Below are 24129 nucleotides of genomic sequence, written 5' to 3'. Positions count from 1 at the left end.
AGGTGTCTCATCATCCACTGACTTCTCACTCTGGCGGGCATTAACAGTGGGCTGTCTGTATGTCAGCTGCCCTTAGCCTGACCCAGTCAGTCACCCAGAGGAAGGAGTGATTAGCAAGACTGTAGTAGCAGGAGCCCACCTGCTCTGACTCAATAGGAGCCCTCACACAGCTAGCTCACTAGAGTCAACAGAATTTTAATCACATATACAAAGACACACTTGCACAGACAAAGACACATGTACACACAGAGACACATAGGCCTAGGTGCACACACACACACACACACACACAGACACAACACACACACACACAGACAATTATGCACATAGGGAATGCTCCCTCACACATACTCCCTCACTGACTCTTTCATCCTAGCAGATAGATAGAAAGAGGAAGGAGGCAGAGGAATGATAAAGGCCCAGACAGCAGTGAAGTGGGGTGAGAAGGGAGGGAGGGAGGAAGGAAGGGAGGAGGAGCGTTTCCTGGAGAGACGGAGCAGGCAGGATATGCAGAAGGAGAAGGAGGAGGAGAAGGAGGAGGGGAAACACAGGGGTGGCTTGTTCCAAGCAGAGGTTGTGTTCTTACAGGGGCTCTGTACACGCTGGTGTCAAACGGAGAGGGACAAAGCACCGACTGGCCACTTACTGATGTACAACACATTGGAGAGGAGCACCAACATGAATACACACAGACACGTGCATAGACACAAGTACAAACCCGCGTGAACAACACATGCAAATGCAGACATGCAATTACAGGCTCATCTTCGTTCTTCCTTGCAGGTGGCAGTTTGGATTCAGGTAATGAAATACAGTTTCTGTGTTGCAACGTCTATAGAGACAAAACCCTGGAGGACTCTACAGTATGGCCTGTATGTAAGAGGATCTCTTTCTTTCTCCTTCTCAGCGCCTTTTTTTTCTGCCAAGCCTGTTTTGCTTTTCAGCCTGCTGCCCCTTCTATCTCTCTGTCTGCTCCCTTTCCTTTACCCTCTCTCTCTCTCTTCTCTCTCTCTCTCTCTCTCTCGGCACAGTCTGGCTTGTCAGGCCTGTAATAGAGCTACCATTGTTTGATCAGGGAAGCAACAGGAACTGTACCCTGTTAACCCAGCTCTGTCAGTATGTGTGTGTGTGTTTGTGTGTGTGTGTGTGCACGTACGTTTCAGGAAGCGTTCAGGAAGGTGCATGTCATTGTGTGGTTATGTATATAATGTATGGCTGCCTGCAGCATGTGTGTGTGTGTCTGATAACAGTATACATTTCTCTCCAGTGAATATGGGGGCCTTCTGTTTCAAGTGTAAGCAAGCATGACATTAGGCTTTATGTTGAACAAGTGCCTCTCTTCATTCCCTCTTATGATTGCAAACTTCCCCCATGTACCCTTAAAGGATTTGACCTCTACACATGACCTCTCCCTACTCCAGCTTTTCCACACATGCATGCTCGCACACATGGACTTATTCAAAACCACACTGTAACATTTCATTTTCACACATGCTTTCCTTACCATGCCCTATAACCCTTTCTGTAACATTCCCTCCTTCTTTTCTATGCTGTTAATACCCCCATCCCAAATCTACAAATGCCCCCATCTCAAGTTGCAGGACCTGTCTCTCATGTCTGTGTGTGTGTGTGTGTGTGTGAATGCATGTGTGATGCTCCATTAACTCTTGTGGTGACAGGCCTTTGATGCCGCCACCGCTCCTTAATCCCAACACAGAGGGAGAGGGAGCTACAAGTAGTGGGGGGAGGGGAGGCTGCCAACTGGCTTTGACCTGTTCAAGCTTGAGTTGAGGTTCAAGATCAAGTTCAAGTTCAACCTCAGATGCAAATTGAAATTATAATCTCTGAAAAAAAAAACGCCCTGGATAACACCATCAGATTTTTAATTGAATTTCTTTTGACGGTGAGTATTTTACTGTGTGCATCCTGCTGCGCTGCATGCTTTAAACTCACATTTGACTTTGACTTTGTTCTTTTGTCTGTCTGGGTTAAAATACACACTTCCCAGTGTAGAGCCTACCTTAAAATCAACTGTTACCATGACCAACAGAGATGGACTGATTAAGAAAACACTAGATATGACAAGGCAACATGTTGTGGTACTTCCTGTTGGTGTCAAGTGATTAACAAGTGAAGGAAAGACTCCAGAACTTCATGGCACACTGATAACACTAAAAGACATAGCAACAGATACTTTGGCTTCATGTCAGCTGTGATAGATGGATTTTCTTGTTCTGTGGAAGTTGTTTTTCATCCTGTTCAACAAAAAAGAATGGTAGCTAAAGTAATCTCCTGAAGGGAGGAAAACAAGCTTGGCTTCATCTGACTTCACTAAGTGTGTGCAGACACAGCCATGAACAGCGGAAGGAGGAGGTGGAAGCAATATCATCTATAAGCAAAAAGGCTTATGACAGACAGATCTGGACAGAATTAAAATATCCAAAAAACAATGTTGAGTTATTGTTTCATATATGAACATCTGCAGTGCCTTGCATTAATCTTGCCAGTTACCTCAATAACTTAAAAACAGAATGAAAAACAGAACAGTAGATCATCATAAATCAAGCGCTCCTTATGTGCTTTCATGATTTTAGATGCTATTTTTAGATGCTCATACAAAATGTCTAAACTACAGCAATATAAGTATGTGACATTCAATAAGCCAGTCATTCTCTGTCCAGTAACTTCATTAAAGAGCAGAGAGTATTGGTATTTAATGAGTTTTTGATTGACTGTAAATGTCTAGTCTGGAAAAGAAAAAGGATCAGGGGCCGCTGGGTGTGGTGGAATCATTATTGTAACGCTGAAGACTTCCAAAGAGGCGCTCTGCAAGCTTTGCACTCCGAGGAGACAGCTTTGACATGTGTTTACCATTTTGCCATCACAAAGGGGAAGATTTACGACAATCTCTTCAACTTCTAATCAGAAGGGTATTTTTTATTCTTCTTTTTTAATGTCTATCTTCTGTGAGAAAAGCGGTTGCTTCACTCTGCCAGGTGGTGCGTGTATGTGTGCGTAAGTGTACGTGCGCGCACATGAGTGATGAGGTATTTGGCAATCAGAGAGCAGGTTTAATAATAACTGATATATCCCTGGATGCTTTCAGACCCTGTTCCAGCTGGGAGCGGTCTGTGATGCCTCCAGACCCGATGTGAAAGAGAAAAGATGAGAGAGAGAGAGAGAGAGAGGGGTTAGGAAAAATGATGAAGAGGGACGGAGACAGAGAATGAAGAAAGCACAAGATGAAGAAAAAGGGAGGGAAGGTGTGAGCTGACATCTGCCTGGCATCCTTTCACCTTGCATGCTCTTTGACCATTCACTCTCCCCCTCCGTCGTCTTTCATAAAGTAGAAGGAAAAATGACATCGCTCATCTGACAAAGGCAAACATCCAAACCACACAAATCCCCCCCCCCTCCCACCCCCCCCCGACACCCCTGTCTGACACTTCTTCACTTCCCTCAGGCGCTGTGTATGTGTGTGTATACGTGTGCGTGTGTCTGCGTTATATTCTGAGGGTGTATTTTTTTTCACAGGCCTCTGGTCTCACACAGAGAGACGTTGAGATGAACCCAGTGCCTCTGCCAGGTTTCTACTCACTGAGAGATATTGAGGCGTCTCACACTCTGGCTGGCTGGCTGTGGTTGTGTGTGTGTGTGTGTGTCTGTGTGTGCATATGAGAGAGAGACAGAGAGAGAGAGAGAGAGAGAGAGAGAGAGAGAGAGAGAGAGAGAGGGGGAAAGTGTATCCACTGGCTAGGATGCCTAGATACATATGACTCTCACACACAACTGAGAGAACAGTATAGAACATTACACACACTGGCACATCGTTGTGTACTTTGCACACATACACATGGAGCAAAAGAGAGAACCATAACAGCATGGGCTCCAACAGTGCCTCTTTGACAGATTTAAGTAAATAGCAGCAAACAAGCGATTATTTTTGGCAGACCAGGCTGCGGCCCATTCCAAGAACTAGGGGAGGTCCAATGGGAATGGAGGGAGATGAAATCACATAAACAGATGTGATTAAAGTCAATATCATATGTGTCATTACTCATTCAGACGATGTACTCCTTCACTCGTCCACACTTATACAAAAACATGCAGACACAAAAGCTCTGCTCTTTGCTGCCACTCTCTCCTCTCGTCTTCTACCTTTTTTTTTTGTTTTTACTGCCATTTATGTTCAATTTAACACTCAGAATAATAAACTGAAAGACTTTAAACAGTTCTGAAAGGTCTAAACATATGCGACACACTCAGGAAGTAGGTTGACCATAATGCACTACAGTCTAGAGGACGTGCACGTGTGTAGAAACTAACCGCTCGGGAATTCATCATGTTCATATTAGTTGTTTCAAATTTGCAACATGAAGCAGTGCGGGAAGGGCAGCAGGATCAGTGTGGGATCTGCAGCTGACATAGTCAAGTTGACCCACTATAAGTGGATTTGTAATCCCTGAGTGGATTTAAACTGTGTTTACTGTCACGGCCGTTGTGTGTGCGTGTGTGCTTATTTGAGTCTGTCTGCACAGCTGCATCTGTTTCCCTCAGTCACTGACTCTTTTGTCCATATTGCTTTTCGATCATATGCCACTAATCATACTGCAGACCTCAGCACAGTTCTTTCCCTTTTCTGAATGTAATGGAATTATCAGTGTCATACAGTAGGTACACTTAATTCTCTGTTGTACCTTGATATGAGAAAGTCTACTACAACAGTACAGTGTTACACAAACACATCCACACATGTGCAACACACACATACACAATTACAGGGTGTTCTGGCTGTGCCCTGGGGAGGCTAAGCTGCTTTGGGACTGAGGGGAGCTCTGATATTGTCACCAGTCGATTAACCGGCCATTACTAACATGGGACAGGCCAGAGAGCCATATGCTAATATGGCCCTGTCATATACTGTTCAGTCAGGGTTTGCAGGGTTACTGCTAGAGCTGAGATTGGCATGACCCTAAATGTTTGCTCGAGGTAAGGGTCAACTGAGGTAAATCAAATCAAATTCGAATTAGCTAGACTGAAGGGTGCAGATGGAGCTGCAGGTGACAGTCTAAGCACCTGAAGCCATGAGTCATCAGGGGTCAGGAAGTCAAAACAGATCCAACAGGGTAATGATTTCAGCACATGTAAAAATTTACTACTGGATTATGTTAATTAGGAAATTACAACCAAATGTGCAGATTTGAACATGTTCAAGCAGCTGTTTTGAAAGACATTTGGGATGCTTTTATATTGTTCTTGGACCTCTGTGGACGTACTGCATGCACTCTTTTAATTGAATGTTTATTTTATTTATTGTCATTTTGGTGATATGACAGCTTAAAGATTGAGCCAACAACACATCAAACCTAAAACTTTAATTCATTAAAGAAAATCTTGCCTAGTTAATAATGTGGGTAACAAGGAAAGCACAACTAAAGGTGATAATTTCATAGCTCACACAGAAAAAAAAAGGTTAAGTTAGTGTAAATTCCATAAGCACTCAGCTGTCACTGAAGCCAAAGTTTAAAAATCAAGGTGCTGTGAGAGAAATTATATAGGATTTTCCACCACAGACCACCTTCTAGATTTGCACGGGATGATGTCAATGAGCTTAAATCTGGGGAAAATCTTGTCATGTTTGTTTACTGACAGGCTCATGGATCATTAAGTAAAGTCAAGACTGCAGGAAAAAAAAACAGGTAGCGAAAGTAAAAATAGGTTAAAATAAAGTCTAATTCTGTACAAGCTGCTTCTGGGCTTATGAAGGAGGATATAATCTAATTAGTTCTTTTAAAACTATTTACGGATCGAAACGTGAAATTACAAAGTCTGGTTTGAGATGGTAAGGAAGGAAAAATGCGGGGTTTATGGAGATGAATTTAGTGAAGGGTACTTCTGGGTCTGCACTTATGCAGATTAGTTGAGGCCATATTTTAAGTCAAAGGGTCAAATTAGCAGATGACTGCACTTAGTGCTGTTTATCGACTAAACTGAGTCACATTTTGATGTTTTACAAAGTATTAAAACTTTCAAGTTAATTGCGAGTGTGCGAGTAGCTGTTGCAGCACGTGATGGAATTTCCTTTTTTTTCTGAGTAAAATGTATCTGAGTTGAGATAAAATGGTCAGAGATGAGTTGTGGTTGTTGGCAGTAGCGATGCCGGTGCCACCCCGCAGAGTCCTCGGGGAAAACATTTACGGACCCCTCGCTGACACCTCTACGTGTGTGTGTGTGTGTGTGAGAGAGAGAGAGAGACGAAATGTGTGCGAGGGTGTGAGTGTACATTTATTGGCCCCCTGCTGCCACCTCTGGGGAGGAGTCGTCCAAGTGCTGAGTGACACATGCTGCTTAGTGTCTTAATGGAGGGAGAGGAGGGCCAGCCAAACCACAGCCTCTAGACTAGGATCTCACAGCCTGTAATTATGGAGAGATGTTAAAGTTACTCTGTGTGTGTGTGTGTGTGTGTGTGTGTGTGACAGAGAAGCAGGGAGATGCACTTCATCCTTCTCCTCACAATAACTGGATGTGTGTGTGTGTGTGCCAGTTGACCTCTGGACCCGTGATATGTGTGATTGTGTGATTCAAGTATAGTACAGCGGTGTGTATAAGTGCCATGTGTGTCCTGCTCCAGCTGTGGCTATGCTCACACACACACACACACACACACACACACACAATAAAAAAAGAAGAAATGAAAGTTGTTGGGAACTGAAGCTGTGTTCAATTAGGGTAACCACATATTTACAAACAGTGGGGGGAAAGCTGCCTCTCTGTGACTCATCAGCCAACGGCACACTTGCACTTTTGACTCCGGGCCTGCCTCTCCCAACTGCACAGCTAAAGAGCGAGGGAGGGAAAGAACAGAGGGTTGGAGGAGAGAATGAGGGAGATGACAGGGTGTGGACAGAATGAAAAACATACAAACGCATGCTGGCTGTACATGTGTGAGCGACCGCATAAACAAATACATATGTGTGCATACAAACACTTGCGCAAATTAAATGAGCTCATTTAAACTCCTGTGGTGTGAACAAAAGTACACAAATACACACAGAACCTGCCTACTTCTAGAAAATGACTGACAACCTCCAGCACAAAGCAAAACTTCCGGTAAGAAGAGAGAGAGAGAGAGAGAGAGAGAGAGAGAGAGAGACAGAGAGAGAGACAGAGAGAGAGAGAGAGAGAGAGAGAGAGAGAGAGAGAGAGAGAGAGAGAGAGAGAGAGAGAGAGAGAGAGAGAGAGAGAGAGAGAGAGAGTCCCAGCTGGACAAAATGATGCCAGTTTACGAATCGGATCTTCTTTATAGTGACGTGATGAAATTAAGTAATGTGTTGTTGGACGCATAAGTCCACTCCATGAAGCAAACTGTTCCATGGTTTCAATAATGACATGTTTATTGTTTAGAGATGTTTTGTTTAGTGAAAAAGGTTCGAGACGTTATGTTCATCCGTTAACCTTGAATGTTTCCCATCAAACAGAGCAGTGAGTTAACTAAAGCTCTGCAGCCACAATCCTCTCATTATTTCCCATCTGAATATATAGTGTTTTGTCTTTTTCCTCCTTCTTGGACACACAGCACGCATCCATGTCGCACAGACGAAGCCCTTCCTGAGCCTGAGGGTTGTTGTCTAACCTGCTAAAGAGCATGAGGCAAACATGAGAGCACATCAAAGTCTAGAGACCAGCACAGAGAAACCCTGCTCTTGTTTTTTCTCCTTGGCTGTCAACGCCTTGAGAGAGAGCAAACGGAGGCACAAGGCCCTACGTGTGAGTGCTGTTTGTCTTGACTTGACCTTGGTGTGTGTGTGTGTGTGTGTGTGTGTGCATGTGTGTGTGTGTGTGTGCATGAGCGCATGCATCTGTGTGGTGAACCACATCAAAGAACGACGGAGTGACTCAGTTGTTATGACCTTTGACCCTGACATGCTCCAAGACAGAGGGAGGGTGGCGGAGGAGGAGAAAAAGACACAGTCTTTTTCCCTCCACCAGCACCCCCACCCACCCACCCACCCCCCCCACTCACACAGACACACACACTCACACACTAGGAAAAGGGTGGGATGCACATTACAGCCTCTAAATTTACAACAGCTAGAAAAACAAGCGCGGATAGAGACACAGCAATTTGTCTTGTTAACTTTTATAGGGACTCGTGAGCAGGCGTGCACAAGTAAATCATTAGGACACATATATGCCCACAAACTAAAGAGGTCAGACAAACACTCCCATCTCTGCTCTCTGTGCATCTTCTTCTGTGGTGCAGCCTATCCTTCATCCTGTTGAACCTGTTTGAGTCGGAGCATCTGTACTGCAGCTTCTCCTTGATTCAATCAACCGCCGACGTTCTGAATGATTCTCGTTTGACTTTGGTATTGACGTGGAGGACAAATGGAAGTTTCTTGGCCCTTGGATGAGCACTTTATCTCTTTCTCTTTTCATCATTTGTACGTGAATTCTTCAAAGGTGATCTCTCCTCTACATCTTTCCTGCATTTATTTTTAGCCGGAGGCGGATATAACCTAAGTCCTTGACAAAACATCAAACGCTGGTTTAGCATGTGTGTGCATGGTGTATGACTCACTGGATCAGTGTATGTGTGAGTGTGTTTTAACATGTTTGTCCAACCTGCAGTAAATGAGTCATTAACTCTGTGTGCAACTGTACATATGCATGTCTATACGTGTGTGTATTTTTGTGTGTGTGTGTCACAGCTGTAATAACTTACAGCTCCCTGCATTTCAGCTATGCTGTCACGGTCCATTATAATGTTCCTTCTACATGCACATACACACACAAACTAATGAAAACATTTCTGAATAACGCTCATTTGAGAGCAAGAATATCCCAGTCGAGTAATCACGGCTGCAGAGAAGTGCAGTTCAAAGTTACCTAAACCTGGTCTCTGATCATCATGGCTCTGTGCCGTCAGCTACACTTCTAAAAAAAATTACATCTTCTGCAGGTGCTGACAGTGTGGATGTTTCTACAAGTGAAAGTATGTGAGTGCGCTGGGCTCATTTTTTTTGCCATTTGATTATCTGTGCAGTAAACCCGATGTCAGTGTGCGCTGGCCGTTCTGTGTGACTGTACATATGCTCGGACACATACAGTATATGACTGCATGTTTGTGTGTCTTTGTGTGTATATAAAGCAGCTCTTGACAGCCATTGGAGGCGGCGGTGGCGCGGCCGGTGTGTTTGCATTGGCAGCGATTCAGCATTCCACATTCCTCTGTGATATTCAGTACTGTGACCTCAGGAAACCCGCCCTGCAGAGAAGCTCTCTCTCTCTCTCTCTCTCTCTCTTTCTCTTACGTTCCTCCTCTCTCTCTGCAGCCTCTCTTTCTTTTTCTCTCTTGCCACCTCCTCACTTCTCTCTCCGTTTCTCTCTTTCCCTCCCTTCCTCTCTATCTTTTCCTCCGCCCTCTTTTCATATCTGAACTTGGGAAATCATCTGTCACTCCCCCCCCCCCACCCCTCCTCTCAGTTTATTTTCCCTCCTTCCTTCTCTCTAAAAGTTTCTTCTCAAGTCAGCTCCCCTATTTTTTTTGACAGAGGTCCCCTGACAAGGCACCTTTCTCAGTGCTCCAAATGTGAACACACATCTCACTGCTGTCACTGTAAATTCACAACACTTCACACTGTCCCGGTCACTCAATGTATCACTGGGATGCATATTTCTCCTTTATTAGGAACTCCTTCTGAATCCACAGTACAGCCAGAGGCCAGAAGGAGTTGTTCCCCCGTCTCCCACCCTCTTTCCTTCTTTCTCTCATTCTCAAGGCTCTCATCCCGGCCACCGCTTAACAATATAACTCAAGTTAAAGGCTGGAATATGCACTATACTTGATGACACTTCGCACTAAGAATGTATAAATATTAGTTATCGACTGGTTGCCTGATCTGTCCCACTCTCTCTATCAGCAACAAACTTTCTATCTTGCTGTGTCAACAGACTCCTGCTCCGACCCCTCCCTCTTCTCCTCGAGGCCCTGCCCACATGCCCACAGAGACATTTCACCTGAGATGACCCTACGCCCCAGGCAAGGCAGTTCCTCCTCCTCCCTCCTTCCCTGCCTCCTTCCTCCCCCTCTTAGCTTAGGCTGCTACTACACATACTTAAAACACATGGCCGCCACACCTGCCACCAAGAGGCAGAAGGGTGAGAGAAAGACAAAGAAAGGAGAAAGAGGGAGAGCGGTAGGGAGAGCTGGCAGGGTTTTAGATATATTCTGCTGAATAGAGATCAACAGGTTTTGGAAACCCAAACAAAACTGTTACTGAAGGATGAATAGAAAGATCATTTTATTATTTATAAAGTTTGATACATTCCCTGAGTAAGACATGCTGCTTTAGAAATTAAAACTGGCATAAAAGTCAATGACAGACATTAAAATCCAAGAAAAGCAGAAATATAAAGATAACCATCGTAGACAGTAACACCCCCTTCCCCTTCCCCAGTGAGGCCTCCTCGTGTCATACTGTAGCTATCCACTGTGTGCACTGTGTGCACTGTGTGGTTGACCCACATACAGTGGCAGCAGAGCAGGGGTGAAGTGAGGTAAAGGGTGGAGTAGAGAGTCAACCCTCTTATCTCTCTGTCCCTGTGACACTGTCTTCTATCTCAAGTGTACCTTTATATGGTGCCAGTGTGCAGCAACAACCCCTGTAAACCACCAAAGTCATAAAAATAAACACGGGAGAGAGAAGGACAAAGTAGAGGGAATGATACTGACTTGCATGAAGATGTATTGCATGTTTGTGTGTGTGTGTGTGTGTGTGTGTGTGTATAAAGATAGCCATAAGGCCGCAGTGTGAGGCCAAACTGGTGAAGTTCAACATGTTTGTGTGAGTGTTTGGTGCACTGTTGCCATACTTTTATGTGTTACGTGCAATACGCTGTTCAAAGCATGTGCAAATAAGCCAACAGTTTCCTGGGAATATCAAAACTTTGTGTGCGTAGAGAATGTGTGTATCAGCACATGTGTGCTTGTGTGTCCATGTGCATATGTGCATGAGTGTTTGCAAGACTATGAGTGAGCGTATGTGTGTGTTACGGATTAAGAGCTTCACCCCTGGACCTCGAAATTAGATAGGGGATTAGCGGGACACATCCGCCACCTGGCATTTTAAGCCCCGCAATTACAACAACAACTTTTAATCAACAACAGCCACACATGTGTCACATACAGTCAGAACTCAGCCCCTCATTCATCTTCCTCCTCATCCTGCTCTCTCTCTCAGTCAGTAATTGGGGTGACCCTGAAGTAACACTGGGCCACATGGAGGGCAGCTGTATGCTGGGAGGTTTTAGGCTGATCATGACCTACTGTATTAATAGGGATCAGTCTAGATTGGGACTTGTTAGCGCCGTGCGCTAGGCAAGGATTTAGCATCCAGAGTGACTTTTACTTGGCACACGACAGGAGTTAGGATGTGAAGCAGTTGGCGCTAAGCTTGGAGGTAGCATCCCATTAGCACCTGTGCGAGGCATTTACCATCCGAAGAGCATGCTGCAATGCTCAGAGTTACTAATAATGTGATACTTCATTGATCCCCTGTAAAATTCTTGACTCTAGTTGCTTTCCTCAGTAGGGTTGGAGGTCAGGGTCGGTTACAGAGTAGCACCTCTGGAGCTGGTAGGGATTCAGTGTCTTGTTCAAGGCCACTCAAGCAAACTGGGTGTTTGCCGACACCAGAGGGGCTTTAACCTGACTCAGTAAGCCACCCTGCTGTTATTCTAACCTCTGGTGCCAATACAACTGTAAGCTAGGAGCAAAGCCTCCACAGAGAGATGTTGCTGTCACATGTTTTAGAAAAAAAAAAAAAAAAAAAACTACATACAATTATGACAATAAAAACAGAGAACGATAAAAATGCCTGAAAAGTGTTTTAATGTAGTGATTTCACTCTGCCAAAATGGTGTGCACAAAGCTCTGAAGTCATTGCACATACAGAGAGATCTATAGCCTCCGAGGCTGTCACAGGGAAGGGTGGGGGGGGGTGTTCAGTCTGTATGTTGCGCCAGGGAAATAAAAAACAGCAAGGGCAACCGAACCCCTGACAATTCTGCTCCATTTCATGGCCAGAGCGCAGTGGGGAGGAAGACACAGCAGGCTAGCAACCAAACTAAACACAAACAGCAGCCAGGCACCATGAAAGGAAAAGAAATCATGTTCTTTTTCATGAACACCTCCAGTTAAACACACTAATACACATATACAAAAGTCCTCCTGTGTTCAAGAGGCAGTTTAGACCACAAAGTGAGTGACTGGAAAGAAAGAATTACCCTATGTCCCAGGAGTCACTGCCAATGTGCAAATATCTGAGATTCATATGTAAAATACACTTTCCAAACCTCATTACATATAATAAAAATCTGCCCCTGATTCGAAGAAACTGCAATTTAGATAGCATGAAAGAGAGAGTAGAAAAGAAAACTATTTTAAACCCGAGTGTAGAGAAAGCCAAAATTTTAAAAAGCCAATCAAACAAAAACAAAGAAAGGAAGAAAGAGAAATGCAGCTCAGTGTTGCATTTCTTCATTCATTTGGGTTTTTTTTTTTATTAACAAGCAGTATTTCCATCCAACATCTCAGATAACCATCTACCACAAATTAAGACCAGATTTCTCTAATTAACCATCCTGTTGCTTTTAAAAACAAAGTGCCACCTTGACTTACCACGACTCTTTAAGAAGGTGACAGCAAAGGAAAAGACAGGGAGAGAGAGAGGAATGGAGCGGTTAGCTTGAAAGAGAAAGTGAACGAGATGAACAGAGAATTTGAGAGGGAGAGAGAGAAACGCAGAGAGAATAGCAGAGAGGAGGGTAATTGCAGGAAAGGGGGCTCATTAGTCCGTCACTATCCTCAATCTAACCCCCCAATTTCAGATCAGGAGGAACACAGAGAGAGACGAGAGAAACAAGAGGAAAAAAAAAACATGGAGGGAGCAACTTAATAATACTTCCTCTCCTGTTTAGGCAGTCTCCAACCATGTACTCGCAAACTTTTCTCCCTCTGTTCAACTTTCTACCTCTGGCCTCTTTACACTAGCTGGCAGCGCTGAGCGCCCACACTGCCGCCAGCACCGTCATGGATCACACACCATATCTCCTTACACACTTCGCATGACGAATATATCGTCTCCCTGCCACAGGCTGAACTCACTCAGGAGTGAAGAAGAAGAAACACTGACTTTGTCCTCACAGAGAAGGAAAAGAGAGCAAGAGATTTAAGAAAAAACAGAGGCAGTGGTTAAAAAACAGATGCCACCTAACTGTCAGGGTGACACAAGACCAACTTAGAACTAAATCACTTTACAAACTCACTTGTTAAACTGAATACAAGCTCAGACAAATTGTACACTGCTACATTCATCAAGTGGAGACCCAGTGTACTGTAGCGGTGATTGGCCCGTGAGCAATTACGGATACTGACTCATAGTTAAAGAAAGCAGGGTGATGAGATATCCATTCCTTCCCTGCAGAGTCAATGTGTTGCCCTACCCACCCTCTGTGCAGTTAAGACCTGGAAAGTACTACTCAGGAAGCAGCAGAGTCAGGGTCTATTCATCGGAGAAACTGCACTTGTGCCGATAATATGACAGTATGTGAGTAAAAGTGAGTCACGTGAAGCAGCGCGTTTAGTTACCGATGACAGTCTGCATTTAGTTTTCAGTAAAAAGTAAAGCTGATAGGACTGTGAGCACTAAAAGGCTCTCCATTCCACTGCAGACCAAGCACACAGCTTTCTCTGAAGTGTTAATATTTTTTTGAAAATTGCCAATTTCCAGGACAGAGAGAAATGGGAAAGTGGAAAGAAACAGTATGAAGATGCTTTAAGTCAGCAGGATCCAGGAGCGTCAGAAGAAATACCACATAAATCCTCACTATACTGTCCCACTCAAGCTTCAGCTGTGTATGTATGTGTGTGTGAGTGGGTAGATGATCCACGCCATAAGATCAGGTGATTTCAGGGTTTCTATGTATCAGGAGGAAGCGCAAATAAATACAAATATACATAAATGTCCTTTTCTATTTAGCATACAATCTGGATCATACTAACATAAGCATCACATTAAGTATGAGGAGTGTGTGTGTGTCACCTGCTTGTTTTGATTGCAAATAAACAGAGTGAAGCAGATGACCATACATTCACTTTCACACAGGAAGCCGTGCACTCACACACAAAAGGAAGAAAGCATCCTGTAGAAAAAAAATACAATAAAACAATAACACCTCATGAATGAATTTCATCTCTTGTTCATATTTTTGGTCTGCTGATGGTTTCCAGCATCAGTGATGAAACCATACAGTATTGCCTCAACAGATGCCCACATCATAATCACATATTTAAATATCATGCACATGTGTTGACAAGATACTCGGAGCCAAATGTGTGCAGCTCAATATTTACACACGACAGGAGAGAGGCATTGTTCAAAATAACATATATGCTCATATATTATACATTTAAAATGCATCTCTATGTTGTCTTTCTTCCTCTCATTCTCTCGTCTCTCTCTCTCTCTCTCTCTCTCATGTGGGAGGCAGGACTGGGCACCCAGCCATGCCACATCAATATGCATACTGGTGAAATGCTTCCCCTGCTTCCCCCGTGCTGCAGTCGCCGAGGCCTGCAGCAGTGGAAGCAGTGGCTAATGTCACCGGATATGGCAGGTCATGTTAGCTGGTAGTTAGTTAACGGAGGTTAGCGAGCTAGCGCTCCCAACGCAGCTGTGGCGGGCCAGACACAGGCTGGCCCCTGTTGTAGCAACCTGCCGTGGCGACAGCCCGTCGACGCAGACAACGCCAGTCAGTGCCACCCTGGAGGCACCTTGGATTCTACCCAGGCAAGGTTCCCTGGGAGCCTTGGTTGCCATGGTGGCACCCGAATTTGGGTCCAATAAACGTGAGGGGAACAGGCGGTGGGGTTGGGAGGGGGACTTTGGGGTGGCAAGACAGAGGATACAGAGAGGAAAAGGGGGGTTCCTGAGTGCCACAGCGAGCTTAACATCAATCCTGTGATTCTAACAGTCAAATAAAAGACCTGTTTCAGATAGAGATATATTAATGGAAGGACGGTGAAGTAACATCATTGATAACCTATAAAAGACAAGCAGCAACAGAGACATTGAGAGAGTACGCATGCTGGATGCTGCTGATAACCTACACAAAGGGCTTTTAAAAGAGACTCTTTGCATTGAATGACAAGATGAACACATTATGTGTCTTCTTTCACTCTGAAGCTGGAATTGAAAAGAATAAAGCTCAGCTGTCAGTTTGTTCCAGTTGAAAATAACAGATGCACATCTCATATCTCATTCTGCAAGGCCACTGCTTTAATGATTACAGGCAAGTTAAAAAGGAGTAAGAATTGTTAACATTCACATTAAAGTGCAGTGTAATTAAATATAAGATACATTAAAGGCTTTGAAAGACGCCACTCTGCCTTGGCTTCTCTACCCGACTCTTTCAGCCAGAATCCACTAAGTGGTTGGAGGTGACTTAATCCTGATCTTTATATCCATAAATTCACTTCCTCTTAATTAAAAAGTTTGCATGACATAAATGAGCAAATTAACTTTTTAGCACTTAGTTTACACCTGGTACCCTTGGCCGACAGGCTGACGGGCTGAATTATGAACAGCTGAAGCAGAGACCAATGCACGGCACCTTGCTGTGGCCGGTTCACCGCAGTGTCCCTGAGACCCCAAGACTCTGCTCCTTCCAAACTCTAGCTCTCATAAAAAGAGACCTGCTGCTTGGCTCGTAGGACTGTAAATCATGCAAAATAGAGCATAGCACTCGGCCTGGAAAAAATAACCATGTATAATGAGCAGACAGAGACATATGCACATATGCACTCTCACACACATGCACGCCTGTGTATACACATGCATAAGCCTTGCCAAAAGGACACCACCCCCTACGCTGCTTTGTACCCCGACACACAAACACATACTATCATCGGCCTATCCCACAATTCTAACCCCCCAAAAAAACACTCTGGATCACTGAATCCAGGCTAGTGATAAAGAACAAACAAAAACTCACTATCTCTACCCCCCCCACCTTACCCCACTCATTAAGACTGTGTCCACCTCCCACCTGCTCTGCACCCCCCTCCAAAACTCACACAAACATCAACCAACACGCACCCTAACGCCATCCCACTCCAAACTCATCCTGTTATCTAAACAAGCGGCGTCCTCTCGTCGACGTTTCTCTGTCTCCTCAGAGAAAAGAGAGACTCTCCTGTTCACAGATGAATGGAGTCTTTTGATAAAGCGCCGAGCCTTGTTTACTGCCACTCCATTCATTTACCGGCCTGTTTTTCAAGTCGTCATTGAGGGACACTCTACCAAACACCACCACCGACCCCCCCCCCCCCCACACACACACACACACACCCTCCTCACTGCCTCAACCTCACCCACCACCTACCCCCCTCCATCTCATCCTCTTCTTAACTACACCCCCCATCCGCAAAACACACATACACATATACACACTACCCCCCCCCCCCCCCATTCCTCTCAATCCCATGTCGTTCCCTATCCCGTTTCATCCTGCTTTCTTCTCTCCGTCTAGTGTCCTAGATCTGTGTCCAAACTGATTTGAAGCTTACTCGCTTACACAGACGCATGCCAAATTTGATTCTCTGCATTCTGTTGTGCTTCTCAGCTAGCTCACTCATTCGCCGCTAACCCCCCCACCCCCCCCACCACCACCACCCCACTTTCTGTCCTCTCTAAACTGCTCTCCTTCTCACGGTGTAATGAACACCAAACGATGCCCTCATGAAGGTTGTCTCTCAAGGAGGACGAGCGCCACAAGACAGTGAAAACATTTTTCAACTAAAGAACGGACGTTCATAATTCATAAATCTACCGTGTATGATGAGAAATGTTTTGTCACTTATTTAGTTGTAATTTGTTATGTGCTGAATAAATCTATGGCAATAAATCTACACAAAACAAAAGAAAAACTCTCTAACAATTCTACCTCTACTCAAAATATTTTATCTAAAAAAATAAATAAATAAATAAATAAAATATGAAATGTAAAGATCCCGTTAAAAAGGTCTTTGTGAAGATATATCAACTGAACGGCTGCTGACAAAACATATTTGCATAGTAAATGAAAGAAACATCAGAGAATTAAAAAAAAAAAAAAAAAAATCTCACAGTCAAGGCTCAGAGCCCCATGATGGCCCGCTTTCATAAAAAAAACAAGGATAATGGTCCTATTGAGCGCTAAAATGTTTGTGCTTACAAGTTATTATACATTTTTCTGTAGCTGCAAACAGGAGTCCGGGGTGCTAATGAGGCTAGGGGAGGGCATTCATTTGAACCCTAAAGAGGAATAAAAGAAAAGGGGAACAAGTGAAAGAAAAGAAAAGAAAAGAGAAGAAAGCGAGGATCAGAGGGAGGAGGTTGGCAGGGACTGTGTATGAAAATTTGGCGTCTTCCATACAGAGAGATAGCATCGTGCCAAAAACGGCCGCCGACACAACTCCTCTCACAACTCCTCTCACTTTCTGAACATCAGACTCCTTTGCTGTGCTAAACTCGCCCACATAATAATTACTTTATTCTTCAACCCACATGTGCAAAATAAAACAAGAGGTTATTTTTGTTTAATTTTTCTAAAATCAGTCCTGACCTCACTTTTCATTCAGCAAAAGAAAAACTCAGCAGCGTCACTTCTTATAGGGGAAAATATCTCTATGAGGAAAAAACGGAAGAAAAATAAAAGTAATGTTTCTTATTATTTGAAACGTATTGTGACTCTCGTTCTAGCATGACTATGGCTGTGGGGTGCTGAATAGCGTTGTTAGCCAGACTTAGCAGCCGATGCCAGGGCCTCGCTGTGAGTGCAGCCCGGTGAATAAGCCATGTTCCCTGGCTCTCCCTCCTTTCTGGCTGGCCTGCCTGATAGTGAGCATTGCCCACTGCACTCTTTCTCCTGCTCCTTCTCCTCCTCCTCCTCCTCTCTGTCTCTCTGAGGTCGGGAAACCCTCCTGAGTGGGTATATGGTTTTTGGGGACAGACACATTTCATGGTTGGCGCCGCTACAAAAGCCTGAAAAGAGACCCGGCACTGGGAAGACACAGTATTAATACAGACAATACCACCCCCTCGCTGCTTCTGACTCTCTTTTCTCAATAACCTCTTTCTTTTCTTTTCTCCTTTTCCTTTCTCTCCCTTTCTTTCTCCCCCTTTCTTGCTCTCTCTAGTTTTTTTCCAAATAAAAAACGTAAAAAAGCCCACTCAGCTCAAGTAAAGAATGCAGTTTTTATCACTGCGTGCTTAGCTTAGCCTACACCCATTTTTATTTGACAATCGTTAATGTGTTTTAATGTGTAATTAAATCTCAACAGTAGGTATTAGTCTGGGTTCAGCAGCATGTGAAAACGCCCTTTTTTCCCCTCGGACAAAATGAAAAATTGCTAAAAATTTATATAAATACCTTTCAACAGATCTCAGTATTATCACACAAATATAGTAATCATTTATTACATTGTTATTATTTTTTTTAATAATAGTAATAATGATGATAAATAATACATTTCAACAAATGAAATTTAACACATATCTAGACTTACATATAGATGAAAAAGGTATTTGGAAACTTTATATCTGACAATGATGAATGTAAGCTTCACTTTAGGGAAATATAAATTACTACACAAACAAGGTAGCTGTAATTCTAAATGATAAATGTTTGTATTTAAGTGGAATACCACAAAGGAAAAAAAACTTATGCATCATTAATAATGAAGAAAACATGTGCCATACTTATTTGACACGATTCCTGTCTTCCATCATGAAAAAAAAACAGTCAGTCAATTCTTCTGCTTTTCTACCTGTACTGCCTTTAAAACAGAAAGCTTCTCCTGAAGGAGAAAGAGGAAAAATCGGACAGCTGAGTTCATTCAAAAAGAAAGCGGGGATCAAAGAAAATTTTTATAAAAACAGCCAAATAGCACAAAGTGCCTCATTTGTCTCTTCCACCACGATGATGGCCTCATAATTTCACTGGAATAATCTGTTTACTGCATATCTCCCAATGCTGAAACTCTTCACACAAAAGGAAACAGATGCGGGTAGACCAGCAATGTTCAGGGGTTTTACTCTCTCCCGAGTCAGGCACGGCCAAAGAAACTGAGGCTTATGATCGTTATGTAAAAACCAAAAAAGCAGGCAGTCGTTTCTAGGACAATGGCACCGTATCGCGGAGCGTGCCAGTTTTCACTGGTCAATTTAATGGGAGACCAAACATAACAACATTGTCTTTGACTCGCCTTTCTCATGTTTTTTTATTTCCCCTCGAGTCTGCTTGTGTCATCATGGTCTCATGAGATAAATGCAGACCCTGCGGTTTTGGACCAATCTATGTACGTCTGTGACACCCCGACGTTAGCCTTGCGTCTGTGTGTGTGTGTGTGTGTGTGTGTGTGTGTGTACATGTTTTGGAGCGAATGAGCACACAACAGGGCTTTGGCTAGCCCGACACCATTAGCTATCCAAATACACAGACTTTTTTCCAAAGCCAAGAATAGTGTGAGAAGACTCCCTCTACCCTGTCTCTCTAATGTGACGGGGCTCTCTCTCTATCTTAACCCTTCGGATTTGATACGTAGCCACCTCGATGTGCTCCTGACGCCAGACTGAAAGACAGAGATGCGCAAAAAGAAGACGCGGGCCCTGCTAAACTAGAGCCACCAGTGAACATTTAGCGATGCCAAAGCCACTCTGCATGTGGAGAGCTTTTCTTAGCCAGCGTGGGCCCTGTTCCCACAACACACAATACAAACGCCTCAGACCTGACTGACTCCCTCAGTGTCGAGATTTCATTCAATCAAAACTTCCTTCACTGCTGAGGGTCCACCTAAGCTGTGCACACACACACACACACAGACACAAACAAAAACACTTACACACAAGGACAGTCCACTCAACCCTTGTGATGTCATGGGAGCCAGAGAAGAGATCCAGGAAGTAATTAACAACAGATTATTTTCACAGGAAAAAAAACGGAGCTGCAGCAGAGCAGTGGGAACCTGTGGAAAGCATCAGAGTATCCTGTCAACTTTTAACACATCGTGAGCCGTTCATCACGTCAGCCATGACAGTCAGGATGTTCCTCTTTTTCTCTGTTTCACTCTCCCTCTCCTATTTCCACTTTTCCCTCCTCTTTCTCCCGCACTTCTCTCTGCCCCCCCTATAAATTCAGAACACTCAGGGAGTTTTCCCCGATGATGAACACAAGTAGGGTTTTTATTTGTGAATCCTTCCTGTGGTCAGTGAGTTGGCCGGGGGGGGGGGCTGGCCACAGCGTTAGTGTTTCTCTGGGCTTTCTCACAGCACCGTCCAAGGCATGACTACTGCTATAGCAAGAGGGAGGCGGGATCTGGCACCGTAGAGCGTGGAGTGTGGAGCGGTCATGGCAGAAATGGCACGGTGAGCACATTTCACACCTCCCTCGGAGTGACTGCAAATTTCCTGTACTGCACTTTTGATTGGAAACACATTTGAAACATCTTTTCATGATCACACTTACAGCGCAAAAAAGAAAGAAATGTTAAAAAAAAAAAGAGTAAGAATGAGTTCCAAAGTATGACTAAGTGCAATGAGCTAACTTTGGACCTGACAAATATTTTTTTTTGAATCTATTTTTCCAAAGTTGAATAAATCATAAATGTGCTGAGTTTAAGCTAAAACAGCACAAAAGCTATAAATCAAATCAAACACATTATGAAATGCAGCTAAATGATTTCTCCCCAGATGATGTATACCCACCGTCGCAGTAGTCACACTAACAGAAGTGAGAATTACAACTAAACTAGTACTGTGAACCGAGCCTATGCAATACACTTCATTCATGGGTTATCATTCCAAAGGGACCCTGCCAGTGTGTGGTGCCCTGGCAGACCTTTGGCACTTCCGGGCCAAGAGATCACTATCTCCATTATAATACCAGTCACTCACTCTTAATAAAACTCTAAAAATAATGCACTACTCTCTGTACAGCTCCACAACTACTCTCCTCTGCTCTTCTCTTCTATTCTCTGCCAGTATTTCAGTTACAATGTTCAAAGACGTTGTTGCCGTGTCTGGTTTGTTGCCCCTTATCTGAGGTGCCTGGAAAACAGGGGGAGAAGGTTGTGTATTGTGGCAGCGTGGTTTGTTCTGTTACGGCTGCGGTGTGTTATGCTCCGTAACAGAGAGGATCTCAAAGGCTGGCTGGCTCCAGAACAGCCTGAGAAAGCCTGACGGCAAGCCCAGAGATTCCCCGTGGCAGCTTTTGCCACTCTGTCATAAACAAAACACAAGACGTCTTTCTCTTCTTCCCACACCAACGGGGCTCGGGCGCTGCCAAACAGAACAATCACTATCGCAGCCTCTTCTCCTTTCCAACGCGCTCTCTCTCTCTCTCTCTCTCTCTCTCTCTCTCTCCCTCTCCCTCTCTCTCTCTCTCTCTCTCTGTCTTCTACAATATAAACAAAAGAGATCAGCAGAGGCTTTACCTCTGTGAGAGCAACAATGAGGGCCATGTTTAAGGAGACAAAACAAAAGTGTGCACGGGATCAAAGAGGAGCGGGAAAGACAGAGATGCTAAAGCCCGACAAAACGCAAACCAAACAAAAACAAACAATGAGCACATCTTGTCATTCATTGCACGACTGAAGCAAAAAAACACACAACCGCACATCACTGTAATGAATAAATGTGACAGATAAGTGCAGGCTTTCCTCACAAATACACATTAACAACTTTAAAGTAAATCAGAGCCAAGTGCAGCGCCGGTGACCTTTGAGCAGGTTTGCATGCAGCGGTTTTGCCCTTTGTCTCTCCTTCTGTCCACCCCAAATTTTCTCTCCCCAACCAGGACTCAAACTGAGCCCGGGCTCTTTGGAGGCAGATAAAAGTAGTGAGACACACTGTGTTGGGCGGATAAGATAAGAGGGAGAGCAGCAAGTCCACATCATGAATGGGCAGCGTATTGGGCAGCAGCCTCCAAGCAGCTGGAGCGATGAGCGCGAGGCAGCAAACTGAACACTCAACAGCCAACGCTGGCAAAATTTATCTCTTATGATACGTTTACATTTTGTGTGTTCAGTCTCAGAATATGTAAAAAAAAAAATAATAATAATCTTTTCACTTTTTACCGTGCAATACACCATTTTTTCCAATAATATCTCCAGTCACCAGTTTTCATTTTCAAAATCTAAAAAGTCTTCAAGTCACGAAGAAATGCTTCAAATAAAATATTTACTGCTATAAAGTGGACTGCATCCAGAATAATGGGAAAAAAAATCAATAAGTTATGAAAATGCGGTAGGTCTAAAGATACTCAGGTGAAAAATTGATTTTACTGTATAGATCAAAATACCACACACTATTATGATAATTTCACTTCCCAAACTGAAAAGCAGCCTTCTAGTATAAGACTACAATTTAATTTACAAGCTGATTTTCTGAGCCAAAATAAATAAAGATAATGTTATAATGCAGAATAATCTAAGAGTATAACTGACACAAATAAAATACGTTTCATAATTAATTTGTGCAAACAGAAGCTCTACAGATATGTTACTAAATCCTAAAACACAACTCACTGATCCAAAACCCACAATAACACATTATAAAAACACTTTTCTTTCTCGCAGCATTTATCAGCTATAATGCAATAACAAAGTCAGTAAAATAATAAAAATATAAATTAATTTAACAATAATATTCCGGGAAAAAAAAAGTACAAATAAAAAACTACTAAAAGAGATTCTACTTAAAGAGTGTGACAGATTTCCTCAGTCAACGTCAGGACTGCCCGCTGCCTACGGTTTATCACCGCCACAGACAGACCAACAGAGTGAAGCTGGAGCTGCTGCCAGGGTTTGGCTCGGCCCGCGTGAGGTGTTTGGCCTGGACCGAGATTTTGTGTGTGTGTGTGTGAGTCAGAGAGAGAGAGAGAGAGAGAGAGAGAGAGAGACACTGAGGAACGGCTGTGATAGCATTTAGCTTCACTCGAGTTAGCGGCTACCATAAGAGTTCTGCCTAAGCAGAAAGAGTGTGTGTGTGTGTGTGTTTGGGTAGCAACTACTATAGGGTATGTTGTGTGTGTGTGTGTGTGTGTGTGTGTGTGTGCGTGCGTGAAGCCGGTTGAGTCACTGTTTGAAATTTCCAGAAAATTCCAGCTGAGATAATATTAGGTCATGAGCCTGTGTTTGTATGTATATGTAGCCAGCAAATGGTGAAGTAGTGTGTGTTTGGAGGATTTGGCTGTGAATTGTGTTTCATGTGCGTGTGTGTGTGTGTGTGTGTGTGTGGTTGCTTTGACAGTGTTTTTTGCTATGTGGGGGAAAAAAACGATAACACAGCCAGTGTTTTGGCTGTGTGTGTACGCGCACTGGAGGCTACAGTGAGCGATGTTTGGCCGTGTGTGGATGTGTGTGTATCCACGATGGTGGCTGAGATACAACAATGTTTGGCTGTATCAAACTGTATCTATGATAGTCCTTGGCCGAGTGTGCGTGATATGTGGGTGTGTGTACGCACTCGTGACTAAAACCGTGTTTGGCTTTACGTGTGAAAGTGCGCCACAAAGATGACAGAGTTGTTTTTCTTTCTTTTTTCACCGAATGTGTGTATCTTTATTTAGCTGTGTTTGTATGTGTGTGTGTGTGTGTGTGTGTGTGTATGGGTGTGAAGGTGGCTGCAATAGTACTGGCTGTCTGTGAGCACTGGCGTTTAGTGTGTGAGTGTGTGTGTTTGGCAGCCAGGTCCAACGTGGTGCTAGCGTTCAGGCAGACGGTGAAGGCGGCAGCAGCCTGCGGCCTGAGAGCAGGAGACTCACGGCTCTGCTCACACACACACACACACACACACACACACAATCTGGGCTGTGGCCAAATGACAATCCCTGGCTACAATGGCCTTATCGTGACACATACACTTCAACAGACTGAGTACGATTTTATAAACAGCGACTCTCACTCATCACACAAAAACACACAATTTGACAGTGGTGATCATCTCGTAAAAACACTCACACACAGACATGCAAATTCCTTCCTATAAAAAACACAAAATACATGCTCACATGAAGCCGCAAATGCCT

At 43.9% G+C, this 24129-nt stretch overlaps 1 protein-coding gene across 13 annotated transcripts in view; it reads right to left on the bottom strand.

Annotated features, from left to right (window-relative positions):
- Window positions 1–24129, bottom strand: part of nfixa (nuclear factor I/Xa) — a 107901-nt gene that overhangs the window by 46790 nt on the left and 36982 nt on the right. The gene's annotated exons all lie outside the window — the stretch shown is intronic.

The sequence above is a fragment of the Thunnus maccoyii genome, chromosome 2 (assembly GCF_910596095.1).
Source record: "Thunnus maccoyii chromosome 2, fThuMac1.1, whole genome shotgun sequence".
In the NCBI taxonomy this organism is placed as follows: Eukaryota; Metazoa; Chordata; class Actinopteri; order Scombriformes; family Scombridae; genus Thunnus; species Thunnus maccoyii.
This window is presented reverse-complemented; position numbering and strand designations above follow the sequence as displayed.